Source organism: Anser cygnoides, chromosome 3 (assembly GCF_040182565.1).
Source record: "Anser cygnoides isolate HZ-2024a breed goose chromosome 3, Taihu_goose_T2T_genome, whole genome shotgun sequence".
NCBI lineage: Eukaryota > Metazoa > Chordata > Aves > Anseriformes > Anatidae > Anser > Anser cygnoides.
In genome coordinates this window covers 24,720,652-24,745,939 of record NC_089875.1, presented here as the reverse complement: position 1 = coordinate 24,745,939, position 25,288 = coordinate 24,720,652, and the positions used below count along the sequence as shown (strand labels likewise).

General features: G+C 40.7%; 2 long non-coding RNA genes across 4 annotated transcripts; one reads left to right on the top strand and one right to left on the bottom strand.

The window, feature by feature from the left end:
* The first annotated feature begins 1,035 nt into the window (after nucleotides 1–1,035).
* Nucleotides 1,036–25,098, top strand: LOC106031540 (uncharacterized). Of its 3 annotated transcripts, XR_010830123.1 has the most exons (9): nucleotides 1,036–1,440; nucleotides 7,134–9,060; nucleotides 12,357–12,424; nucleotides 15,590–15,966; nucleotides 16,568–16,674; nucleotides 16,987–17,116; nucleotides 18,278–18,474; nucleotides 21,646–23,257; nucleotides 24,759–25,098. It is a non-coding gene; the product is annotated as an uncharacterized lncRNA (long non-coding RNA). The 3 variants fall into 3 exon arrangements; XR_010830122.1 differs by having other exon boundaries at nucleotides 7,151–9,060; nucleotides 16,568–17,116; XR_007160910.2 differs by lacking the exon at nucleotides 21,646–23,257 and having other exon boundaries at nucleotides 16,568–17,116.
* Nucleotides 1,732–2,599, bottom strand: LOC125182032 (uncharacterized). Its single transcript, XR_007160920.2, has 3 exons — nucleotides 2,497–2,599; nucleotides 2,225–2,303; nucleotides 1,732–2,141 (listed from the first exon to the last, which is right to left on the bottom strand). It is a non-coding gene; the product is annotated as an uncharacterized lncRNA (long non-coding RNA).
* Nucleotides 25,099–25,288: the final 190 nt, after the last annotated feature.

Genomic DNA, 25,288 nt, shown 5'->3' with positions numbered 1-25,288 from the left:
TTCAAATCTCTCCCTGTATCCAGTGCTTTGATTCCAGCAAGAATCCTAAAATAAATTTAAATAAGTTTGTACCTGTAGCTTGTCATGTGCAAACATGCACGCTTGTTCCTGGTTTCTGCTAATACGGATTATAAAAAATGATACAGTAGTGCATTACAGTTTTATTTAGTTCCTTAGTCAACAATGCTTTTAGTTATTCCCAGCATTAGACACCATGTTTAACTGTGTAAGGGCTGCATTACTTTATTTCCTTTACTGCTCGAATTCTAAGGCAGTCAACAGTACTTCAAATATGGATTTATTACTGCTTACATAACCACTGAACTGCAGGGAAGGGAGGATGAAAATGTTACTGAGTGCTGGGATCAATTTCTTTTCACATGAAAGCACTGTTTAGCAGAAGAGGAAGAAACTGAACCTGGTGCCAGCTATTTTTGCACTAGCCAAGTCCTGTAATCAGAACTGCATGGGACTGTGCTAACTTCACTCTGCAGTAGGGTAAGGTTAGCTTAAGCTTGCATATATATGCTTCCACAGGCCCCTGGTCCAACCCTTCCTCTCCCTTCCGTTTTCTCTCCTCAGCCTTTTCTGCGGCAAGTGCAGAAGCCATCTCAGCCAGGTGGACATCATCAGGTGAGGTCTGTGATGGTCACTGTGTGACTGTGCTGCCGAACCTAATTCAGCGACGGATCCAAATTCAATCATGGCATAGCTGGATATAAATCAGATTTTTATCTATCTATCTATTTATTTAAAAACTGAACTGGATCTGGCATCTTTTCAAACATGTAAGTTTTCAGAGGAAGAGAAAAAACAATATATAGTTTCTGTTACTTTTGCATCAGGTAGATGTTTGGTTTTTATTTTCATTCTTTCCCAGTAGGAATTTCCCTGGAATGAAGGATTCCCCTGTGAGTGCTGAGTGGGCATGACTGGCTTCTTTCCAGATACAGGCTGTCATTTTAGTGTGCAGGCTGGAAAATAACCACAGAACAACTTAGGTTCAAACGGTCCTCCAGAGGTAATTTGGTTCAAACTCTGTTCCATCCAGCACTAATTAGATCAGACTGCTCTCTGATAATACTTCTCAGGTAGATGGCCCATGGAGAAAATAAAGCCTTCAAGTTTGGATCAGAAAAACATTTCTTAAACTTCTTGTAAGCATAAGCCTCTCCTGAATCATTTGTCTCCTCAAGAATTTCCTGAGCGCAGCACTTCTTCCCAGACTAGGGAACAACTAACCACCTCTAACTGATAGCAACAGCTCAAATTCTTCTGAGGGGAGGGAGTTAGAACTGATTATAATTTACTTGCTTGAAGTGCGAATATCCATTTCTCCGCCTTGGAAGAACTGCACTGCAGTGAGCAGCTAGATAAGCTTGCATAAGTACTTGCAGCCAGTTCTCACGACCATGTCCTGGAGGAAATGAGCATCACCTAGTAAGCAGATCATTCGGGTTTCCCTATCTTGCTTTGATACTACATTTCTTCTTTCTGTGATTTGCCTAAGTTTATGGTTCATACTTCTTAATTAAGAAATATATTTTTTTTCTCTCTTAAATGTGACTCTCTTTGGATCCTCTTTCACTGGAAAGTATACTCTGAGTTGTCTTTGATCTAGCACTGGGTAGCTGTCAGAATCAGAGAACTGCTCTTTAAAGCAGGTTGAATGTAGGCATTGCAAAATTAAGGCTTTTATTCATCTTGTTTTGTAGTTTGCCACATGGCTGATGTAATGGCATTACCTCTAGCAATGCTCATTCTGCCTTTAGCCTCTCTACTGATATTGCTAACAATAAGTGAGAAATCTATTTCTGTGAGCATTGTGTGACAACTGGCTCAAGTGATACAAGGCGCTGAACATATCTATGCTAGACTCAATAATAATTTAAAGCAGGACAGGAAGTCTCCACATTTAAATAGCAAGAACACATTAATCCGGACTAAATTTTTGTCCTTCAGCTTCAACTTTGTATGACAACTGTCCACTCTAAATAGCATTCAAATGAAAAAGACAGGAAGACGTCCCTCATAACTGTACTTTCAGTCACCCTTTGAATGGTGTTGGTTCACCCATAATGCGCAGCCTCTCTGAAATACACATATTGTCTGTTCTCAGCATCCGCAGTGTTATGAAGCAGCTGGGAAAAGAAAGTGAAGAATAACTTATCCAAATGCAGCTAGAGGGGAGGGAGAAGTATTAGAGAGACCTGGATATAATTACCTGAGCTGGAGCTCAGCCAGGAAAGCGCTGATCTAAAGAACAGGGAAGTCCTGACTCTGCACGAGGGATCCAGACAAATCTAAAAAAAATAAAATAAAAATGCAATAACAGAAGTGGAATTTGAGCATCTGGGAAAATGTTTGAGAGAGTGAACGAATACAAACTAAGGCCTCTAGGGAGTGTGGTAGGAAACAAAAGGAGCAAGATCAAGAACAGAGGAATATAATGGTAACATAGATGGCATTGACTGTCTTATAATCAGTCCATCCTACCTGGTAAAACTATCAGCATCCTGTACACGATCTAAGAGAACTGAAGTCTTGGAGTTCGTTTAACCCTCTACCCAAGCCGAACTACATGAACACAGATGAAAATAAGGCAAGTTATCTCTGTTGTGCTCTTGAATAGCAATGAATAAGAACTGAGTCAGACATGATAAATATAGTAAATTTTTAACATAGCACCAGGTTAATTAGCCATCATTAAAGGAAAGCTTGTGCAGGAAGAAGGATTTCTCTCTGCTGGGCTGTTCCACAACTAAGGAGACCCGGTCTCAGACTGGAAGGATTTTACCCTTAATTCCACAGTCCTTAAAGGGTGTTTATAGGGAAGGTGGTTCAGAGGACAAATGTTAAAAAAAAGAGGGGGAAGAAAAGGAGGGGAATGGATGAACTTGAGCAAATCCAAGCAGGGTAGCATAAGGGATTTGAAACTATGCATACTTCTCACTGGCAGTTTTATTTCATTTTGTTTTGTTTGCTTAATTTTGTTTGTTTTTGTTTTGTTTATTTTTTACTTTCTCTGAACTCTTTTTTTATTTTTTTTTCTTTTTTTCTCTCAGCTCATTTGTTTTATGCCAAGAGGCTTAGTTGTCTTTCCTGGCTTATTTGTAGTGCATCTGGATTTAAACATCCTGATAAATCAGTTCCTCTAAAGACTGCGATCTAAAAATGAAAGTTGGGATGGATTTTGACCTAATTTAAACAGTTATACATCTGATGAAGTAAAGCTTAGCCATTGTCTTCTACTGAACGTAGTCTTTTTAGAATTGGTAGTTCTTCCATTGTTTTTATCTGTCTGAATGTATTTTTTAATTGTATATTTTTTGCTTCTTTAGTATCATGTCTGCTTACTGTGCTTTAGAAGACAAATGTAAGCCAGGGTCACAGTGCAAGTTCAGACTAGATTCAGACCACAATGCTGCATTTCTCAGCACCTTGCAGGATTTGGCATTTCATTATTTATTTATTTTTTAATTTATTTAATTATTGAACACAGAATGAGAACAGATTCATCTTGGTCACTATTCTAATATGACTGGCTTGGAATCTAAAAAAATAAATTTTGAAGACAGCTTTGCTTCTGATCTTAGGACGAACACTGGGAATTAGTTAGGCACTGCTACTTGAAAAAAAGAGAGAGATAATTAGAATCCAAGTTTTAATCATGCTGCCTTTGAAAGCAAAACAAAATCAGTAACAATCTGAAATCAAGTCCCTTGCTACTTCTCGCTTTAGTAAGAGGATGCTCAATTCCCACAAATGCCAAGAGCGTTTCTCAGAACTGAGAGAAGAGCTCTACTGAATTTTGCTGCAGCAGCTACAGAAGTTGCTGCACTGGGCTGCCCGCTCTGCTGCTCTGCTGGAGGTTACCACCATCCGAGCAGTGTTGGCAGAAAAGACCTCAATTACACCTCAGTTTCTTCACAAAAAGCCTGTTTATCTACTTAAAATCGCCTCAGTGGGATTTCACCTGTGTGTCACTAGCTGCAGTGCTGTCTGGCATGGTTTTGATTATGAGCTGATACCAGCTAATGCAGTGCAGTATCTTCTGTGGAGTGCCTTAGTGATTTCAGATGAGCTCCTAGTGGCAATTAGTACTGCTTTGCCACTAACTGGGTATGGTGGTTTCATACTGATGGCTAGCTAAGCTCCACCACGCTGTTCTCTCGCTCCCCCTCCTCAAAAGAACAGGGGAAGAAAATAGGAGGAAAAAAGGCTTATAGGTTGATGTAAGGATCAGTTTATCATAGAATCGTATCATAGAGTGGCTTGGGTTGGAAGGGACCTTAAAGATCACCTTGTTCCAACCCCCTGCCATGCGCAGGGATGCCACCCACTAGATCAGGTTGCCCAGGGCCCCAACAACCTGGCCTTGAATTCTTCCAGGGATGGGACATTAAATGTAATTAAAGGGAAAAAAACAACAATAGCAAACAGAGAACAACACTCCCCCCCCCCCCAAACAGCAACAACAACCAACAAAAAAAAATCAAAACAAACAACCAAACAAGCAAAGACCTTGTGGAAGCAATGGCAGAAAATTATTCTTCCCATCAGCAAGTGATGTTCAGCTGCATTTTTGGGAGCATGGTCCCAATACACAGAGCGGTTGTTTGGGAGGACAGACAGTATAATGAGAGCCCCCTTCTTCTTCCCCTTCCTCAGCTTTTGTTGTTGAATGTGATGCCATATGGCATAGAATATCCCTTTGGTGAGTTTAGGTCAGCTGCCCTGGCAATGTCCCCTCCCCACACACCTCTTGCCCACCCCCAGCCTTCTGGCTTTAGGGAGGGTGTTGGAGAGACAGCCTTGATGCTGTGCCAGCACTGCTCAGCAATAGACAAAACATTGGTGGGATATCAATGCTGTCCTAGCGACAAGTGCAGAGCACAGCACTATGTGGGCTGATGTGGGGAAAGTTAACTCCATCCCAGCCAGCCCCGGCACGCAGGGCAGTAAGAGCAGGAAGGACAGAGGCTGAGCAACCAGTGAACACTCGCTTATAAAATCACTACTAAAATGGCAACGGATTATTTAAGTGGGATGAATAATGGGAGAAAAAGAGTTGTGCTGTCATTGTCAGATGTACAAGGCCCAAGTGCCACATCAGTGGTGCTTCAGTCTTTTGTTATCTCTGAAGATACGAGAATTGCTCTTGGCCTCAACTCAATCTACCACCTGCCACTAGAGCAAGAAGCTATCATCAGCTTTACACATCTGGAGTTCAACATCAAACTCCAGGCATGAGAGCTCTAACTAACTGATGTTACTTCTTGTCCTTTACTACAGCTGGAGGCCCAACGTTTAGACATCTATTTTCTCAATATGTTATGCACCTTCCCTCTGACTACAAGCAAAATACATTTGCCCAGCAAACTGCTTGCAATTGCTCTGGGATCTGCTGAGCTCCTGCCTTTCTGGTGTGCTGTTGAAAATCAAATTATATAGGTTTAGCAACATAACTATAATTAGGGTCAATGGAAAACTGCGGGTAGGGTAATACTGTGGATTCTGCAATTTTTGCCATGTTGCTCCATAATAGGGCAAAACCCATTAATTTTATTGCTCCACAGTGCATTAACACTGTCAATAAAACATCCCCTGCTTCCTGCAGTGGAACTGGCCTTTCAGTGAGCACATTGCCAAGGCTGGCCTCAATTTACAGTAATCCACAAGTGGGGCCCAACTGCGCTCCTCCTGAAGTCAGTGGCAAAGCTCCTATTCACTTCAGCAGTAGCTGCCTGGGCAGGCCTAGGCAGAGAAAATAGGGATGGATAAGGGAGCAGAGCTGACAAAAAAAGAAGGCAGGTTATCGTGTTTCATTATAATCTCTGCAGTTATCACCTGATCTCATACTGATATTACCAGGAGGTTTATTCATAGATTAAAATTATGTTGTAACTAAAATTTGATCTATATTTATTTTCTTTTTCTCCATCACACAAAGAAAATCTGTCCTCTAGGTTACTGCTACTTCTGGGCTCTTGAGTTCCTTCTCTTCCTCCTTCAACTTTCTTCTGCTTTTCCATCACGCGCCCATGCACATCTTTCATCCATTGCCGCTTCTTGGAGTTTTTCATTCTCTACCCCTCTACTGTTCCAACTCCCAAAATAATTAGATGTCAACTGGCTAATTGCTGACTGTATTGTACCATTACTGGCCCTTTCAGGCAGGAGAATACAACTCTTGAGATCATTCTTTCAGGATGTCAGCAAACTTGGGTAGATGTCGTAAGACTGATGTCATAGTTGGAAGGCTGCCCAGAATCAGGTTAAAATTAAAAAAAATCAAGTTTGAGCTCTTGTGACTATAGAGGTGGTCTGAATACGTCATACAGGTTCAAACAATTACAAAGATAATGCAAGATCCAGGCTTCATTCCTTGTGACACAAGAGGGAAATAAAAATGGAAATGAAAAAGGAAAAAAGAAAAAAAAAAGTGAGCTAATTGTGGGAAAGAAGTACAGAAACTGAGATGGAAAGGAAAACAGGGATGGAGAAGGGGGAGAAATATAGAATACTCTACTGGAAAAGGGTAAGGGTAAACTTAAACTAAATAAAAGAAATAAAATCCTAAGCAGTGAAGAAAAAACAAAGAAGGATGACTAGTAAAATAAGCTGGGGATTGTGGCTGAATTTAATTCTGGCACTGCAGAGAAAAGTTCCAGCTATTGAATTACAGTCTAGATTCTTTAGATTGCAGAGTTGTAAGTGAATAGATTGGCTCTCTTATGTGCTTACACAACACCCACTGACTTAGGGACTATGACCACATGAATGCTTACCAATGCTAAGAATAAAAGGTTGAAGTAATTCCTATGCACCAGGTGACTTGGAAGAACCTCTGCATGAGGTGGCAGAAATAAAGACTGTATTAAAATGCAAGTGGTCAAAACAGATGAGCAATGGCTGCAAGGTCAACATCAAATCCTGTATTTCCTGTTTTCTTAAGGCTTTGACATTGCACTCACCGTCCTTTAAAATTAGTTTTTATGTATATATATTCTTATTTTTACATTATTAATAGTAATTGTTGTATATTATATATATATTATAATATCATAGTTTTTTAAGGAGATAAAATTGATATCCTTTCACGTGTTACCAACATGTGTTTGGTTCATTAGATGGGTTGGAATTCCAGATCCACAGACTGGAGCAGAGGTCCATGGAGGAGGCTGCGGCCCATGGAGAGCCCCCACAGGAGCAGGCCCCGGGCCGGAGCTGCAGCCCGTGGAGAGGAGCCCATGCAGGAGCAGGGGGTCTGGGGGAGCTGCCGCCCGTGGGGGACCCGTGCTGGAGCAGTTTGCTCCTGGGGGATGGACCCCGTGGTATGGAGCCATGTGGGAGCAGTGCTTGAAGAGCAGCAGTCCACATAGGATCAGTTCGGGAAGGATGGCATCCCATGGGAGGGACCTCATGGTGGAGCAGGGGTAGAGAATGACCGTGAGGGAGAGGCGGAGACGAAGCGTCAGGGACTGACCACAGCCCCCTTTCCCCGTTCCCCTGTGCCATGAGGGAGGTAAAAGAGGGTGGATGGGGAGGAAGGTGTTTTTAGTTTGCTTTTAGTTTCTCACTGCTTTAGTCTGCTAGTGATAGGCAAATTAATTTCCCTATGCTGAATCTGTTTTGCCCTTGAAGATAATTGTTGAGTGATCTCCATGTCCTTATCTCAACCTGTGAGCCCTTCTTTTTCCTTTCATCATATTTTCTCCCCCTTTTCCTTTGAGGACAGGGATTGAGAGAGCAGCTGTGATGGAGTTTGGCTGCCCAGCAGGGTAAAACCAGCGCAGTGTTGGTTCTAGTTTCCCTTACTCCCTGGTACTCCTTGCCACAGGGATGCCCCCCATATTTTCCTACACAGCTCTTCATCACATAACACAAATTTAATCTGAGCATGTCCATTCTTGACGGAACAAATGCAAAACAATTTTCAGAAGTTTCAGAAGGCTTGTTCTATGAACAGCAAAAGGTAACTCCTTGATATTAGCAGTCATGATACCTTCTTCATATTTTTAGCATAAGGATATTCTGGGATTAAAAAAAAAAAAATAAAAGGCTGTAAACTTTTTTAAGGCAAAATGGTATGCTTTTCTCCTGACTGGGTTACTTTGGCTAGAGTTTTCCAGAAGTATTGAGGTGAGATAAATACCCCGAATGGTAAATTTCAGGCATCACAGTTGATACTTGCCAGTGTTGTAAATAGCTGAAAACAGTGACTTAAATGGAAAGCATAAAAACCTGAGCTACAGGAAGCCTCATGTTCGTTATCCATAATATCACAAAGTACTTTATAAAATAGCTACATTTACTTTGTAAATTCCAGGAGAAGACTTCAGTTCACCTTAAACACGTTTACTTTCTCAGCCTTCTTGGGAGGGTGAAGTTACCATCAGGCATGCAGAGGCAGTGGCACGGAGGATTTGGAGAATGCATTCAGAGTCCCACAGGAGAAATGGGAGGGAGTACCAGGCCCTGCATTATCTTCAGTGCAAGTCTTACGCTTAATACCATAATTCTCTCTTTGCGGTGCCAACCGATTTAAAGAATTAGCAGTAACTGAAGTATAGTGTGTGCATTACAGTTGTGCCAGGGAATGCAGTCATCCACCAGTGAGGTTGTCTTGTGATATACATTGCCCATACACACACAGTTCTTTTCCCAAAGACTTTTGTAATCTCGGATTCTGTTTACTGTTTTATCAGCTATGCTAACAATTAATTCACATACGACAGAGCCCAACCTACTCAAAGATCCTTAAAATTGCAGGATCATGGCTTAAAAGATTAAGTTAAAATTTAACTCAACAGTTTTTGCTGAATTCACATCACCAACTTATTTATCATTTAACACGTGACCGTGACTGTCTTTGATTTACATATAAACAGAAGACTTTTTTTTTCTAGTTATCCTGATGTCCCAAGGCTATGCATGTGTACATAGAATGTATGTAAAGGAAAGGAGCTCTGTTTTCCAAGTGCGGAAAGGAAATGATTCTGACTAGAAGCATACGTCATCAGCATTGGCATCCCTTGCCCTTTGTTTCCAAACATGGTAAAGAGCAATAAAGCTGTTTGTGGGTTATAACATGACATCACGTAAGAAGACACAGTTCTAATCTTTTTTATGCATATATGTATATAACAATCTCAGTGTGGGCATCTAAAGAATTAAGGGTTATGAAATACCAGGCAACAGCAATGTATAAAAGGTAAATGACACATAGCAAAGGAATCTCCTTTCAAATCACATAGCACATGAAACCGTTCTGGTCTGTGACAAGTACACCACTAGATTTTTTCCATGTTTATCCAAAGTAGCTTAGTAAGCATATCATGCATTCCATTCACTGAGTCTGTGTACAAAAATACAGAGTATGATGACCCTAAGCAATGTCTGTAGTGCCAGTAAGCTTGTCAAAAAGGGCGACTGGCTGTAAACTGTTTATTTCAATTAATTTTTATAACAGAAGTGATAGAAATAGCTCCTATTCAAGTACAGCTATACAACTGTTACTTCAGTGCAGTTATGCCTGTGCAACTTTGTTATAAAAAGAGATAAGAGCCATGCACATCACGTGTTCTGTGAGCTAACGAGACTTCAGGAAAGGTTGTCAAGAATGGCATAAGGCAGATCTATTATTTTCAATTTAGAACCAATGCATTTATCTTTTCTGTTTGCTAAAAAGGGCAGTTTCAATTTTTTTTTTCCTTTTTCTGGTGACTGAAAGGAAAAAAAAAAAAGTAATGCAAGATGCAGGCTTCCTTCTGTCCCATATGTCTTAAGTATACAAAGCTTTTTTTAGAGAATAGCTTTCTTTCAGGGCAAACTAGTTCTTACTAAAAATAATTCTTATGAGATCAGATAAAATGAGAGGCATGTTGCTGGCAGATACTGGTCCCTTATTTACAAAGAAATAAGGCTAACTCAGCCTAATCCAGGCCTATGATACATGGAGGGAGCTGAAGAACCTTCCCTGTTGCCCGGGACCTTGGTTGACAGCCCGAGAGCTATTTTGGTTGCTTTTGTCTACCAGCATTGGAGATGCAAAACAGAAGGAAAAGGGCCAGTACAAACACCTCCCCCAGCCTGCCCTAGCCTGTGGGATTGGCCGCAGAGACAAGCACAGCCACATCCTAGAGATTTCCAAAAGGCACAGGGATGATCTGCATACCCAGTTTGGATTCCTGATCCTTTTGCAGATGGCTGTGAAATCACTTTAACATGGTATGTCTCTCTACTTCCCTAACGTGATCTACAACAACAAAACACAATATAATCCCTTAGATTTGTAAGACCTACCTGGAGGCGCATCTGTTTAATTGTAAAAATTCAGGTGCCACTGCAACAGAGCTGGAAATATGGTAAAGACTGTCTACCTTCATGGAGGTCATTTTCCCTCCAGTGGGTCTTGGGGTTGCATGCTGCATGAAAGCCAAATTGAGATGGCTTTCTAATGTTTGTGTCCTCTTGACTTTGAACTTCAAGATTCTGTCTCCCCTTCCTTCATAGAAATGTCTTCTCTCAAGTCTTTCATATTGAACAGTGCCAGATTCCCTCTAATTGCTGGCCTTGTGTAGTATTTTCAATATTTTTAGCCTGTTATTGTGTAGACCGCAAGCCCCTGAGACAGGGCTTGTGTCATATATATAACAAAATGCTCAGTAATTATTTATGATTTTTCATGGGATGGGATTGCAGCATTTATATACATTATTTAATAACAGATATGGACCACAGTTGTTAAGCAGACAGAAAGATCCATATTGTCAGGAGGACTGAAGGTGATGTCTCAGCTTGCACGTGTTGTCGGATAACTACATCTGTACACAAACATGCTGCACATGTACGTCCAAATGAAGTCAAAGCATACTAGTCACCTTTTATTTGATTAAATATTTGTTCATGCAAAGCATTCTGAATTGCTTATCCATGTAATTACTGGAATGGTATCAAACTACCTTACTTGTAGTTGTGTGGTCTGTTTTTGCATGTAGTATTCTTTACTCTTCACATAAGAGTGAAACAGAAAGGTTTGAAAAGGGTTAGGATCTTTTCCCCCAAATAATGTATTTCCTTACAAAGAATTCATTGACTTACTGCATTAGAAAAATATCCCATGATCAGGTTAATTTTATTTTTGAACTAGAAGATGAATCCCAGAATCCAGTTGTTCATTTGTAATTCAGCACTGAGCTAAAGAAACAAGAGCAGAAAATGCATAGTTGTAAATCATGCTAGCAGCCACAGAACAATATAATGCTGAGCAGCCATTTTAGGTCTTCGGTTTCTTTATACCCTTTCCACATAATGAAGCCTGCTAAATGAATCCTTATGGGAATCATTCATGAAGTTTGTGTTTTCTACATGAAATTCCATGTACAAGAGATTAATTTTGCAAAGTAAACAGTCTGTATTCTACAAGAATTAATTCAAGGTACTTTTTTATTGTTTGCTAGATGTAACAATAGTATTATCCTCTTAAGAAAATGTAAACTCATTCTGCCTGGAAAAAAAAAAAGAAAAAAAAGAAAAAAAAAAGAAAAAAGGAGAAATATATGTCAGTGGGATTATTTCAGTCAGAAGGAATGAAGGTGGCAAACACAGTTCCTGGTGTATTATATTCAGAAGGATTCTGAGACCATTTATAGCTAGATACGTGGAACGTATCCTACCTTCTTCTCTATTACAGAAATTGCTGAAAGAAACAAACTGTTGCTGTTTCATTTCAGTCTTCAAAGTGAAGCTCTAACAGTAGATTGAGTAGATGCTCTGCCTAATAAATGTGTGTACTTCTAGCACACTTCTTTTCTAATGCTCTGTTGATGAAATTACCACTTCCTTTCTTCCCCAAATTTGCTTGTGGATAGATATATTATTTTTCTCAGTGAGAAATAATCCAGGTGTCCAATCAACCCAAAGGTTGTGCATTCATTATTTCTATTTAAGCCAATTAGAACAGTGCAGATGCCTCTTCTATTTGATGATTTGCTTCCAGAGAAAGATTAGAGAATTAATTAAAATATACAATCTAATTGAACTGAAATCATAAGATTTTGTTTCTAGGAAACAACTTACAAGTATAAATGAGTCTAGAGTTGTGCATTTATATCTAAGTATAGAATGTATCATTTCAACCCGCTACACCAAACTTTGAATCTGATGTTCGTTTTCAGACTGCTAGTCTAATTTAGTTTCAGAATGGAGAGTACAGCTTAAGATTCCAAGCACCCAGAGACCTGGATGGGGGCGTAGAAGGGTGACATGTGATTTTTGTTTCAGTTAATTTTAGATTTATTTCTGTTTATGAGATCAGTTGTCTATTTCTAAAAGTGTTTTCTTTTTGGCAGACTCCTCAACTGAAAGACTTATTTCGAGATATTTCCTGTTGAGTAACTGATGGTGCTGCTGCTGAGAGGTAAAGGAAGACATACAATGCTGAAGGGAACGTATGGTATTGTCATAGTAATGACAGGCATGCAACAGGAGTGCCAAGATCACAGAATCATAGAATGGTTTGAGTTGGAAGGGACCCTTCAGGATCATCTAGTTCCAACCCCCCTGCCATGGGCAGGGACACCTACCACTAGATCAGGTTGCTCAAATTCCCATCCAACCTGGCCTTGAACACTTCCAGGGATGGGGCATCCACAGGGCAACCTGTTCCAGTGCCTCACCACACTCATAATAAAGAATTTCTTCCTTATATCTGATCTAAATCTACCCTCTTTTAGTTTAATGCCATTAACCCCTGTCCTATCACTATACTCCCTGAGAGTATAGAGTCCTTTTCCAGCTTTCTTGTAGGCCCCCTTTAGGTACTGCAAGGCTGTGATAGTCTCCCTGGAGCCTTCTCTTCTCTAAATTGAGCAACCCCAACTCTCTCAGCCTGTCTTCGTAGGAAATGTGCTCCAGCCCTCTGATCATCCTTGTGGCCCTCCTCTGGACTTGCTCCAACAGGTCCGTGTCCTTTTTTATGTTGAAGGCCCCAGAGCTGAATGCCATACTCCAGATGTTATCTCATGAGAGCAGAGTGGAGGGGAGAATCACCTCCCTCAGTCTGCTGGCCTCACTTCTTTTGATGCAGCCCAGGATACCGTTTGCTTTCTGGGCTGCAAGCGCACATTGCCAGCTCATGTTGAGTTTTTCACCAAGCAACACCCCAAGTCCTTCCCCTCAGGGCTGCTCTCAATTCATTCTCTGCCCAGCCTGTATTTGTGCTTAGGATTGCCCCAGCCCAGAAGCAGGACCTTGCCCTTGCCCTTGTTGAACTTTGTGAGATTTGCACAGGCCCTCTTCTCAAGCTTGTCAAGGTCTCTCTGGATGACATCTCTTCCCTCCAGCATGTTGACTGTACCATACAGTTTGGTGTCATTGGCAAGCTTGCTGAGGGTGCACTCAATCTCACTGTCCGTGTTGCCAACAAAGATGTTAAACAGTGTTGGTCCCTGTACCAATCCCTGTGGACCCCACTCATCACCGGTCTCCACATGGACATCGAACCATTGACCACAAGTCCTTGACTGCAACCATCCAGCCAATTCCTTATCCAGTGAGTGGCCCACCCATCAAAACCACGTCTCTCCAATTTAGAGATAAGGATGTTGAGCAAGACAGCATCAAATGCTTTGCACAAGTCCAGGTAGATGATGTCAGTTGCTCTTCCCTTAGCCACCGATGCTGTAACCCTGTCATAGAAGGCCACCAAATTTATCAGGCATGATCTGCCCTTAGTGAAGCCCTATTGGCTGTCACCAGTCACCTTGTTATTTTCCATGGGCCTTAGCACAGTTTCCAGGAGGATCTGCTTCATGAGCTTGTTGGGTGCAGAAGCAAGAGTGACTGGCCTATAGTTCCCTAGGTCTTCCTTTTTTTTTTTTTTTTTTAAAAAAAGGGGGTTATGTTTCCCTTCTTTCAGTCAGTGGGAACTTCACTGGACTGCAGTGACATCTCAAATATGATGGGCAGGGGCTTAGCAACTTCATCTGCCGCTTCGCTCAGGACCCATGGATGTATCTCATTAGGTCCATGGACTTGTGCACCTTCGGGTTCCTTATCTGGTCTCAAACCTGATCCTCTCCTACAGTGGGCAATTCTTCATTCTCCCAGTCCCTGCCTTTGCCTTCTGTGACTTGGGTGGTCTGGCTAGAGCAATTGCTGGTGAAGACTAAGGCAAAAAAGTCATTGAGTACCTCAGCCTTCTCCATATCCTGGGTAACAAGGTCTCCCATTTCCTTCTGGAGATGGTCTCCCATTTCCTTTCCCTACTCCTTCTTTTATCACCAACATACCTATAGAAGCCTTTCTTGTTGCCCTTGGTGCCTCTGGCCAAATTTAATTCTATCAGGGTTCTAGCTTTCCTCATTCAATTCCTGTCTGCTCTGTATTTCTCTGTATTTCCCCCAGGCTATCTGTCCTTGCTTCCACTCTCTGTAGGCCTCCTTTTTCTGCTTGAGTTTGGCCAGGAGATGCTTGTTCATCCATGCAGGCCTCCTGTTGTTTTTGCCTGACTTCTTCTTTGTTGGGATGCATTGCCCCTGAGCTTGAAGGAGATGATCCTTGAATATCAACCAACATTCCTGGGCCTCTCTTCCCTTCAGGGTTTTATCCCACAGTACTCTACCAAGCAGATCCCTGAAGAGGCCAAAGTCTGCTCTTCCACAGCCCAGCTTGCTGTGCTTCCTCCTTGTTGCCCTCAGGATCCTCAAGTGCACCTTGTCATGGTCACTGCAGCCAAGGCTGCCCTTGAGCTTCACATTCCCCACCAGCCCCTCCTTATTGGAGGGAGAGCATAGCATCTCTCCTCGTTGTTTCCTCTATCACTTGGAGAAGGAAGGTATCATCAGTGTATTCCAGGAACCTCCTGGATTGCTTAGGTCCTGCTGTGCTGTCCCTTGAACAGATATCAGGGTGGTTGAAGTCCCCCATGAGGACCAGGGCTTGTGAATGTGAGGCTGCTCCTATCTGTCTAGAGAGGGCCTCATCTGCCTGGTCTTCCTGGTCAGATGGCCTGTAGCAGACCCCCCACTCTAATGTCATCTGTCCCTCAGCTTCCTGTAATCCTGACCCATAAGCTCTCTGTCAGCTCCTCATCCATCCCCATGCAGAGCTCCATGCACTCCAGCTGCTCACTGACATAGAGGACGGCACCTCCTCCTCATTTCCCCCGCCTGTCCTTCCTGAAGAGCCTGTATCCTCCATTCCAACACTCCAGTCATGGGAGCCATCCCACCACATCTTGGTAATGCCAGTGAGGTCATGGCCCTGGAGGTGTGTGTACATCTCTAACTCCTCTTGTTTATTGCCCATGCCATGTGTGTTAGCATAGAGGCATTTTAGCTGGGCCCCCAGTGAAGCTGCCTTACTGGCTGCAGTGGCTGGAACTCCTTTGTGCTGGTCTTCAGGTGCTCTCCTGCTGACCTGTGACCCTCCTCCAGGCTCTGGGCATCTATTGCTGATACTGGCTTCAAACTGGTAAGGGTGGCATGAACTGAAGTTCTCTTCCCCCGGCAACTTTACTGTAAAGCCTGTTCACCAGCTTGGCAAGCCTATGACCAAAGATGCTCTTCCCCTTCTCTTGCAGATGGATGCCATCAGCCTCCAGCAGACCATGTTTCTCAATTCGAGTCCCATCATCTAAGTAATTGAACTCCTGACTGTGGCACCAGTCTTGTAGCCATTTGTTGATTTGCCTGATTCAAATGGCTCTTTCAAACCCCCTTCCTTTGACTGGGAGGACTGTTGAAAAAGCTACTTGCACCCCTGAGTCCCTTACTGCTGCTCCTGGAGCTGTGTAATCCTTCTTGATACTCCTCAGGCTTCTCCTGGTTGTATCAGCAGTGCCCATGTGAAACAACAGCAGGAGAAGATCTTTCCTTCCATCTCAGAGCAGCCTAACAAGCAGTGCAGGAAGAAAATGCAGCATACAGAATGATTGGATCTATCCCTCCAGCTTATTGTGTGAGTTCTGTTGCCATGTATTCTGAATGAGGATTGTAATTTGTATTTCATGTGATCATAGGTTCTAATCCTTCCCCTTTCATATATAAAAATTCCCACTCAGACTTTGTAAATGATCTGTGTTTGGTTAGCACAGGGTTTCTTCATCATTTATTTCCATTGTGCTAAAGACACCAGCAGAATTTTGTATGATAGTCCCGTTTGGACAAAGCTGTGGCAAAGTGAGATGGTGGCAAATGTTCTCTCCTTTAAGATGAATATTCAGAAATCTTGGCATTTTGATGAATTCTGTTGTAGCACCTGGAAGACCACTCTTCCCAACCAAGCATTCTTTTGTCTTCCTTTACTAATGATCACTGCTGTGCAATTATTCTAGTTCCTGCTCCCATCTAAAACTCCTGCCCAATTTCACAGCTGTAATAATAAATTTAATATTAAATAAATAGGTTTTGTTTGTTTTTTACCTAGTAACAGAAGAAGAGACAATGAGATGCAACACTGGACAGTTAAGATGAATCTTTTTTTATTGTGTTGTGGATGTTCTGCTCTTAATTTAAGTCCTCTGAATACATTTACACAAGCCTTTTCCTGGTGCTTATAGGTTCTTCATGTACTTGCTGTAAAGAATGCGGTAGCTGGATGGAAATCATCAGACAAATGAGGTCAGAATCTCAGGAGAGTATGCCCGCAGAACTTGAAACTTGGTAGGTAAAAAAGAGGTTATGGAAAGTTCTTAGCTTTTGAGGAAAACCTCTTGCAAAGTATTTAGCGAATGCACACAGTAAGATATAGGAATAGAAACATGCTTGTGGCTACTTGAGAGCTGTCAGAAACCAGTAAGACGTGCAAAAGGTGAAATTTAAGAGAAAAATGTTTATGAAGCTCAGCAGTTTTGTGAATTGCAGCTAACTTCACAAAATTCTTAGAGGACAAATAAAAACTCCAGGGCAGTCTCTTGTGTGCTTATTTAATGTAATTAATTAATGCATTTTCAAACCACTTTTTTTTTTTCCTGTGCAGAGGGATTTTAATTATAGCATAAGAATCATATGTAATTGGTGTAAGAGATGTTCACATAAATGGAAATCTGAGCTGCTATGTTTGAAACTAAAGGAAAGAAGAAATGCCCTACTGGAAGACGGGAGCTTATGTGAGTCAACTTAATCTGATTTGTGTGTGCTAAAGGTCTGGCTCATTCAGAAAACTCAGATACTGCCTGTAACATGTAAAACAGCCACATGTTGTCATGGGCAAGACCATAAGGTAGAGATAATGAGGATAATTTCCTTGTTTTTATGAGGTCAGATATCCATTAAGAAAATAACCAGAAAACGCTACAAATCAAAAGCTTTGTAGAGTAAATCACTCAGATGCTCAAGCAGAAGTCCCATGTCTGAGACCCTCCTGCAGTATGTACCCACTTGGTCTTCCAGAAAAAAACTACTTCAGACTTTCCTCGGGGATCCAGATGTAAGTGGAGGGAAGAACACCTCTTAGTTAACATATGAATGGAACCAGTAATATGTTTTCTAGGGTAAAATATCATAGTCCCCTGTAGAAGTTACTGGCAAGGGTTCAAAAGCATCACTTTTAGTCTCATTTCATGTAGGTTTCAAGGCATCACCTCTAACTTTGACCTGGTATGATCTGATTCATGTATAAAATCCTCGTATAATTCCTTGGGCTAGTAGATCTATGCTTTAGCTAGTTCCTGTCCCTTCCCAAGCACAGACTGCAGCAGCTTCCAGCCTGTTCTAAGTTACCACAAGCCACAAAGGATCATTTTAAAGCAGCGATCCCAGCACTTTGGTGGGATGTGGAGCCACATCCACCTTTTCAGCTGTCCTCCAAACATGCCATCTATTCCAGATTACAGAGAAGTGCACGAAGTAAACAATGTTTTTTTGTCAAATGAAGCTTGTGATGTGTTTCTTTTTAAACTTCTTTTGAGCTTCCATGGTGAAGTTAAGAGAAGGAGGGATGATGTATAGCAACTATAATGGAATAAATAGCTGGCCTGTTTCTTTGGTTTTAAAACCTAAATTAAAACAATAAATGCAAAGCTCATCTCTACAAAGACAGACTGACTTTGGTATTATATTTCTTCTAGAATCAAGCTTTGAATAATGGTCTCTGAAACACTATCATGTTATTTCTTGAAAAGAATACAGCCCAAGCATATGTAGATCCATATCTCGTACTTTTCACAGCAAAAAGACAGATTAATTCCTACTGGATTTTATAATTTTTAGCATCATAATCTCCTTGCCTTTTTCTAAAATAACATTTCTTTTTCTGATCTTGTTCCCAGTCATTACTTCAAGGACCATGCAAGGATTTCCCTTGCTGCTGGACCCGTGCAAATCTTGCATTGCTTCTTATTCAGTTCTGCACCTCTTCTGAAAAGGCTTCTCATCTTTTTTTTTTTTTTTTTTTTTAATACCATCCCTATCAGATGCTGATGGTTATGGTTGCTACTGACTTACAGTGGTTCTAAAACATGAACAGGTAAGAGATGGAAGGCTTTTTATTTCTTTGCAGATAAGCCAATATCCTAGTTGTAAAGTTGTTTTAATAATAATAATTTCAAACATTACAAAGCTGGCACTTCCCCTCCACCCACTGGTGTAGTCACAGCAGAATGAATGGTTCATTGTTATAAGAATCATTTCACTGCACAAGGCAACCTCTATTTGCAATTAGAGGGTTAGAAATGTTCAGCCAATGATGACAATTAAATAAAATGATTGTCTGAGCATCCCTTAGAGCTTTGTTATAAATCAGCCTTTCTTCACACAGTTGGTGCTACCTGCATTTTATTATATACCCACAGAGTCTTTTAGAGTAACAACAACCCTAGTAGAAATAGGCAAGTGAAATGTGATTTCTGTTTGCATATTCAGAGCAAAGAGCAGCTGGCTGCACCTTGAGTAGAAATTGGGTTTATGCAACGAGGACTTGGAACATGGTAGGGAGCTTAGAACAAAGCTGCAAAATAATAGCGGAGGCTTTCAAGAAACTGAGTTATAAGAATATTGAAAAATCTTATTTAGTGACATGGAGTAGTTGATGTTTTAGGAATAGCTGACGTCTGAAGGTGACCAAGATAAAATTTACAACTCTTAAGAAAATGATACCGGGAAGGTTGAATTTATCTAAGCATAACAGGGATAAATAAGGAAAGTTTTACAAGGAAGAATTTCCTGACAGCGAAATCTACTAAAGATAGCATAAGGTTGGTTTTTAACCAAAACTCTGGAAACAATCTAGTGGGGGAGGTCCCTTTACTGGTAGTTTTCTACCTCAATTTATTTACTTCGATGTTCTCCAGAAGAAGAGTGAGGTTTTCTTACCAGGCAATTAGAAACCCCAGCATTCAGCAAGCGTTTGAAAAAGGCCAGATTCCTATGAAAACCATTATTTTTTGAATGTAGACTCTCCAGCAGTCCTTTCTAGTGAATGTTATGCTCAGAAAGTGGTGAACTGACCATAGTACTTACATTCCTGAATGTACCATGCCAGTCAGTGGCAAACAATCATTATGAGTGTTTTAGAAAAAAACACTGAAATAGGAAACAGGGTGTAAGACGGTTCTGTTCTGTCTAAGGCTGGAATGAGCAGGAAAACATCCATCACTGTTTATGTGGTTGTATTTCTGAAACGTGGAAGCTAAACTAACAGAGGAAGTGCAGAATTAAATACTCAATGGAGACCGTGATTATTGTTGATACTGATGCATAGTTCTTGAAAGTGTGACTTAGGACCAGTTGCAAGGAATTTGTTCTCATTGATTTTAAAGAGCATATCTTAGTTTTGAAATTGCTGCTTACTAGCTATAGTAATAATAATGCATGTGTTAGTGTTATAATCTCTTAAAAGCTCATTTCTTCACATCTTTTTATAGAAACACTAATTCATTTGGCAAACATTTTTGTGATGTTCTTTCTAAAATACTGAAGAAGAATATTTTTGCAACTGCTGCTTTGTATATTTTGGGTCTCATGCATGATTTATCACTTACTAAATTTGAAATCCAAATTATGGAGTTGGCTATGGCCATTGCCAGAAAGCAAAATCTGCAGTGCTGGAAAGGAGTTAAAGAGGTTATCATCATCTTACTAAGTTTCTACCTTTATTGGAACAATATGTGTATTGTGACTTACTTCTAACCTTGCAGTCAACAAATGCTAACTCACAATAGCAAAAGTTGTCATTCGTCTATAATCAGGACATTATATTTGTTTCAAGTTATTCCAACTTCGCAGTCAGTGGAAATTAACAAGCTAGAGTAAAAACGTTGTCATTCATCTATAACTGGGACAGTAATTTTATCATAAGTTATTCCAACTTTGCAGTGAATGAAAACTAACCAGCAATAGTAAGTGTGCTGTCAGTCATCTAAAATAGAAGGGAGGAGAAAGGAGAAAGATGGTTAGAAGACAGAACACATTTGTAACAGAGTCAGAGCAAAATAATTCCAGTGTTGTGATGCGTTCTGCAATTGAGCTTTTTTTGCTTGTTTGTTTGTTTGTTAAAGATAAATTGCAAAGTACCTAACATTGGTGAAATTTGGTACAGGCTTCCAACTGGAAGTCTACGCCACCTCCTTTGGCTTCTGTCCAACTAAACTTTGACAAAAGGAAGAGGTACAGTGCAGTAAACTATGCTCTGGTGAAGTCAAATCGCTGCTGGTGTTGGGGCCAAGAAGCAAGATAAGCAGCTGTTTGCAGAGCTCAGGGCTGTTTCAGCTATAATGCAGCAGATAACTAATACAAGGCAGCTGAGCCAAGTATTAAAGCTAGCTCGGATACGAGAGGCTGCAGTGTAGACATCCCTTTAAGAGTAATAGCTCTTTTAAGGAAGAAGTCTTTTTTTTTTTTTTTCCAAATGCTACAAGTGCATTGTAGGCACTTAACAATTATTAATAATAGCTAATTAATAATGGCTCAAATCCATGGCTGTAGTTAAGGAACGTAAAGCATAACTCATATGGAGTTGTAAGATGACTCAAAACCATCTTAACCAAATCCCGGGCCAGCTTTGTGCCTGGACTTTACTCCAGCATAAGACAGAGCAGCAGAGTACAATTTGTTCTGAGACATTAGCAAGGGAGAGCAAAGAATGTAATGAATAAATTTTATTGGTAAGGCATAACAAGAATGCAGACTGGTGGCAAATAAGACCGTTAGGGGATAAGAGCATAAAATTATATGGAGGGAGATGAGATTGGTCTATCGCAGTGGTCCTAAATCAAAATGTCACCTCAGAAACTACGAAAGTCAGCAGTGGAGTGGAAGTGAATGAAAGACAAGGGTCAAAACAACAATCATAATTTATCTGAATGTCAGAAAAGCATTTCTATGCATTGATTTACATTTGACTGTACTTATACAAAAAGAGACTTCAGCCCTCACCGAATAGCCTACAACACAATACAAATTCTTTTCATAATAATTCTAGGGGGGGGAAGCAATCCGGTTTTATTCAAGGAATTTTCGCTTAAATATTTTAGTCTACTGAGAATAGACTGAAAGACACATACCATACTCCAGACTCACATCTACAGAGGTTTATGGTTAGATTTTATGATGCTATTTGACACTACGAGGAACGCTTTTAGGATCCTTGGTGGAAAGACACTGTGGAAAGCTTCAGCTGTTGTTTTTTTTTCCTCTTCAGTCATGCTTGATGGAAGATCTATAAATTGTTTACCTGTATAACAAGGAGCAGGGTCTGCTGGCAGTAAGACTGAGATTCACATTCAGGACTCAAGACTATGCTTGATAGTAAAGGATTTGCTTCTTTTTCTGGTGATGTTACTTTGCCTTTTTTTTTTTTTTTTTACAACAAAAAAAATAGTGTTCCATTACGAAAAGACGTTGCTGACTACTGCTGTAGTTATCTGCTGAGTCATCCCAGTAATTATAATTGTTTATTTTAGCATTCTTAACGAGTTTTTGAGATAGTTAACCCTTCTTCCCCTAGAAGATGGTTGAGAAATACTGCATAATTTCATAAATAAAGCTGAAGAGTCTTTGGTTAAAACACCCTTAATGGTGTGCTACGCAACACTTCAGGAGTCAGCTGACTCATGGCAACCTGAAATTGAAGATTACTTGCGAGTGAGGAAAAGAAAGGACAAAAAGAAATTCCAGTACATTTTAACTATCTTTATAATAGTCTGATCCTCATCTTGTTCAAATCCATGGAGCTGGTATAGATGTCATCTCTGTGTCTGGTTGAGAGCAAAATATTTATTTATAAATTAGATTAACATAATCAGTGATGAAAATAATATATTAAATTACATAACTGACTTCTGTTTTGATAATCTTAGATGTTAACAGGAGCACACTGCCAGAGCCATTTTCTTTTGGCCCACCATTTATTTTTGGAAATCCTGCCACTATCACCAAAGAGAAGGTATTAGCTTTCTCTCTGAAAGTGCTTTGTTGTTGCAATTCTCTCGCTTCTATTATAAAGTAAATTGTATTTTCTTTCTGTATTAGCTGTACAGAAAATAATTCCAACAGAAATAAGAAATCTTTTCCTACATATTAAAAATCAAAGTCTAGACACATTAAAAAGAACAACAACCTTCAAAAAACAAAACACCCCCCCCCCCCAAGATAATCCACTCCCCCCCACTGCAGAAACCTCTCTGGTGCGCATCTTGCACTATGCTGTTCGCAGAGCATTAAAGAAGGCCAAAGTGATCTTGTGTGAACGCTGCTGTCCTAGGACACTAACTATAATGAGACATGTGAAGATCTCAGCTGTTTTTTCGTCTTAAATACAAACAGATTTTCCAGAGAAACAAAGACTGCAAAATGGAAGATTGTTTCAGAGAAAATGGGGGAAACCTCACTGTGAGAGGATGGATTACTATGCTTTTTGAAGCTTTTGGATTCCCCCAATGACTCCAGAACATTAGTCACACATTCTCCTCATGACCTTGTATTGAGGGTGATCCATGGTGATGATATGAGACCAGACTCAGCTGGGTTTGCTCAGGAGTAGCCTGCCAAACCCCTTGCATCTGGCTGATGCTAAACAGAAACACATTCTCTTCTGGTTTATGCCTTGATGATCATTTTCTGTAGCATTCAGAAAGCCTCCACTGGGTTGTTCGGAGCAGAGGCACACCATACCACTCAACCCAAGCTGATCCATCCATCGGAAACATCTGAATTCCAGTCCTCGTTTTCAGCTGAGCAACAGAAAATGCAAAAGGGATCACTGCAAAGTGGCTTTTGGGTACTCTGAGCTGCTTGGATCCCAAGGAAGGAAGGTATGAACACAACTTCGACACAAATTAGAAGAGACATTACGTGCCTCTGCCTCTTACGTTGTCAGCGGCCCTAGGTTATTAGTGTGACACCATCAGCTACCAAGGCTTCTGCCACATTCTTTTTGTGGAGAAAGGAAGGAGGTGGGAGGTGATTTGGAGGGCATTAACGCTCATGCTATGCTGCGGAAGATGCTGAGAAAGATGATGGTAGAATTGTACAAAGTGACTTGGACATATCTAATGATTACAGCTTGGGAACACGTGGGCCAGTTACAAGAGATTACAGATTTCTCAATACGTAATTCAGAATCATAAATATATACATGGCCCTAACTCATTTTTCTGCTAGACTGCTTTAATTTCTTGACACTAACATTGCTAAATGGACCTGGAAATAAAAAGACGCTCAACATTTATAATTGATTTCTGCCCTATTTCATTTTGGCTCCCCTGCTTCTCATAGAACTAATATGAGTTCCTAAAGATTTAATATTTTGTTACAGATTAATTCAGTGGGATTTAGACTAAGCTAGTGTCCAGCATGACTTTGCACTTGGTGACATCTGTGATACCAGCATGCAAAATGGTTCTTCTGGCATTTTTACAAATTCTATTGTACCACACAGTATGCCTTGAGAAATCAAGCTATAACCATATCTGATTTGGCTAAGAACACCGAGCAATATAACACAAATAATAATGATTTTTTTTTTAAGGAGTAACAGTTTCTGGCTATTTTCATTCCCTCTCAGGCAGACTTGTTGCTCAGGCACACTTTCAGTGTTTTTATATACATGTCACAGTCAAAGCTCCTTTAGATTTGACTGGTATGACCAAACAGTCACATCAGAACAGTCACATCAGCATCCTGAATTTTTTCTAGTGTAGAACAAAGGGGATCTCAGAACAGAATCCTTTCCCAAACATCTTTTCATTCCTTCTACTGGAGTATCTCCTAGAGCCAGTTAAATATCTATCTTGGATATATCTGTAAGATGCATAGATGTATGTTAGATGTAGATCTTCACAATTATATTCGGCTGCTTTCAAGATATTTTTCACTGTCAGAATGGCTTACTTGTCAAAGCTTTTATTTGGAGGACATTCACATTCTGGGGATACAGTAACCCCAGGCCTTGGAAAATACCCGATTCTTTAAGGTTCTTAAGGTCCACGGTCAGTCATGAACGTCCTGAATATTTAATGGGAGCAATTAAGATAAGTGTATTTACCAGATTCAATCGAGTCCCTTATTTCAGACCGTGTGAACATTGTTGTCAATGGTACCCACTTAATTTTTAAGAGTATGATGCTGCTTTTGATTACTCATCTGCATTTTGTGATTCACCTCTACAGATGCGTTTTCATTGACATCATTCCTATGCCAGTAAAAACATGCAAATTTTTCGTATTAAATCGGTATTTGTTCGCTTGAATTTCAGAGCCTATCACTCTTTTTCTGAATCGGTATTTTCTAACGGCTGCTCTTTTATTTTTTCAGACTGACGTGTGTTTATCGTGCTACTCAAACCCTTGCCTGCTGGTGGATGGCCCTGACACCAGGGCACCGTGCTGATCCTGAGGGTTGTGCGTGTGGGGCCAGACTGGTGAGACTCGTAGGAGCAGATGAAATCTGTGGCACCTGGATCAGAAATATGTCAAGAAGGTGTATATATATATATGTATATATATATACACACGTGTGTATATATGTGTTTATAAAATTCTGTACCTTTTTATACCTAAAAATCTAGCAGTTTATGAAGAAATGTATTGAACTACATGCATTAATTCACACGTTTTTAATGACCGAACCCCTAGACAACAACGGTAATGGTGAATAAAAATGACCGACGCAGAAGCACCAGGACGCCTTCCCGTCGCTGGAAGCCGTCAGGATAGGCGCCCCTCGCTTCCGTCAACGGGCACCGAGGGGAGCGCTGGGCTCAGCCCGGCAGAAGCCGCTGAGGGAGCGGGGCAGGGGGGAGCTGGGTCCCCACCAGGCCCCCGGGGGATCCCGGCTCCCGGCAG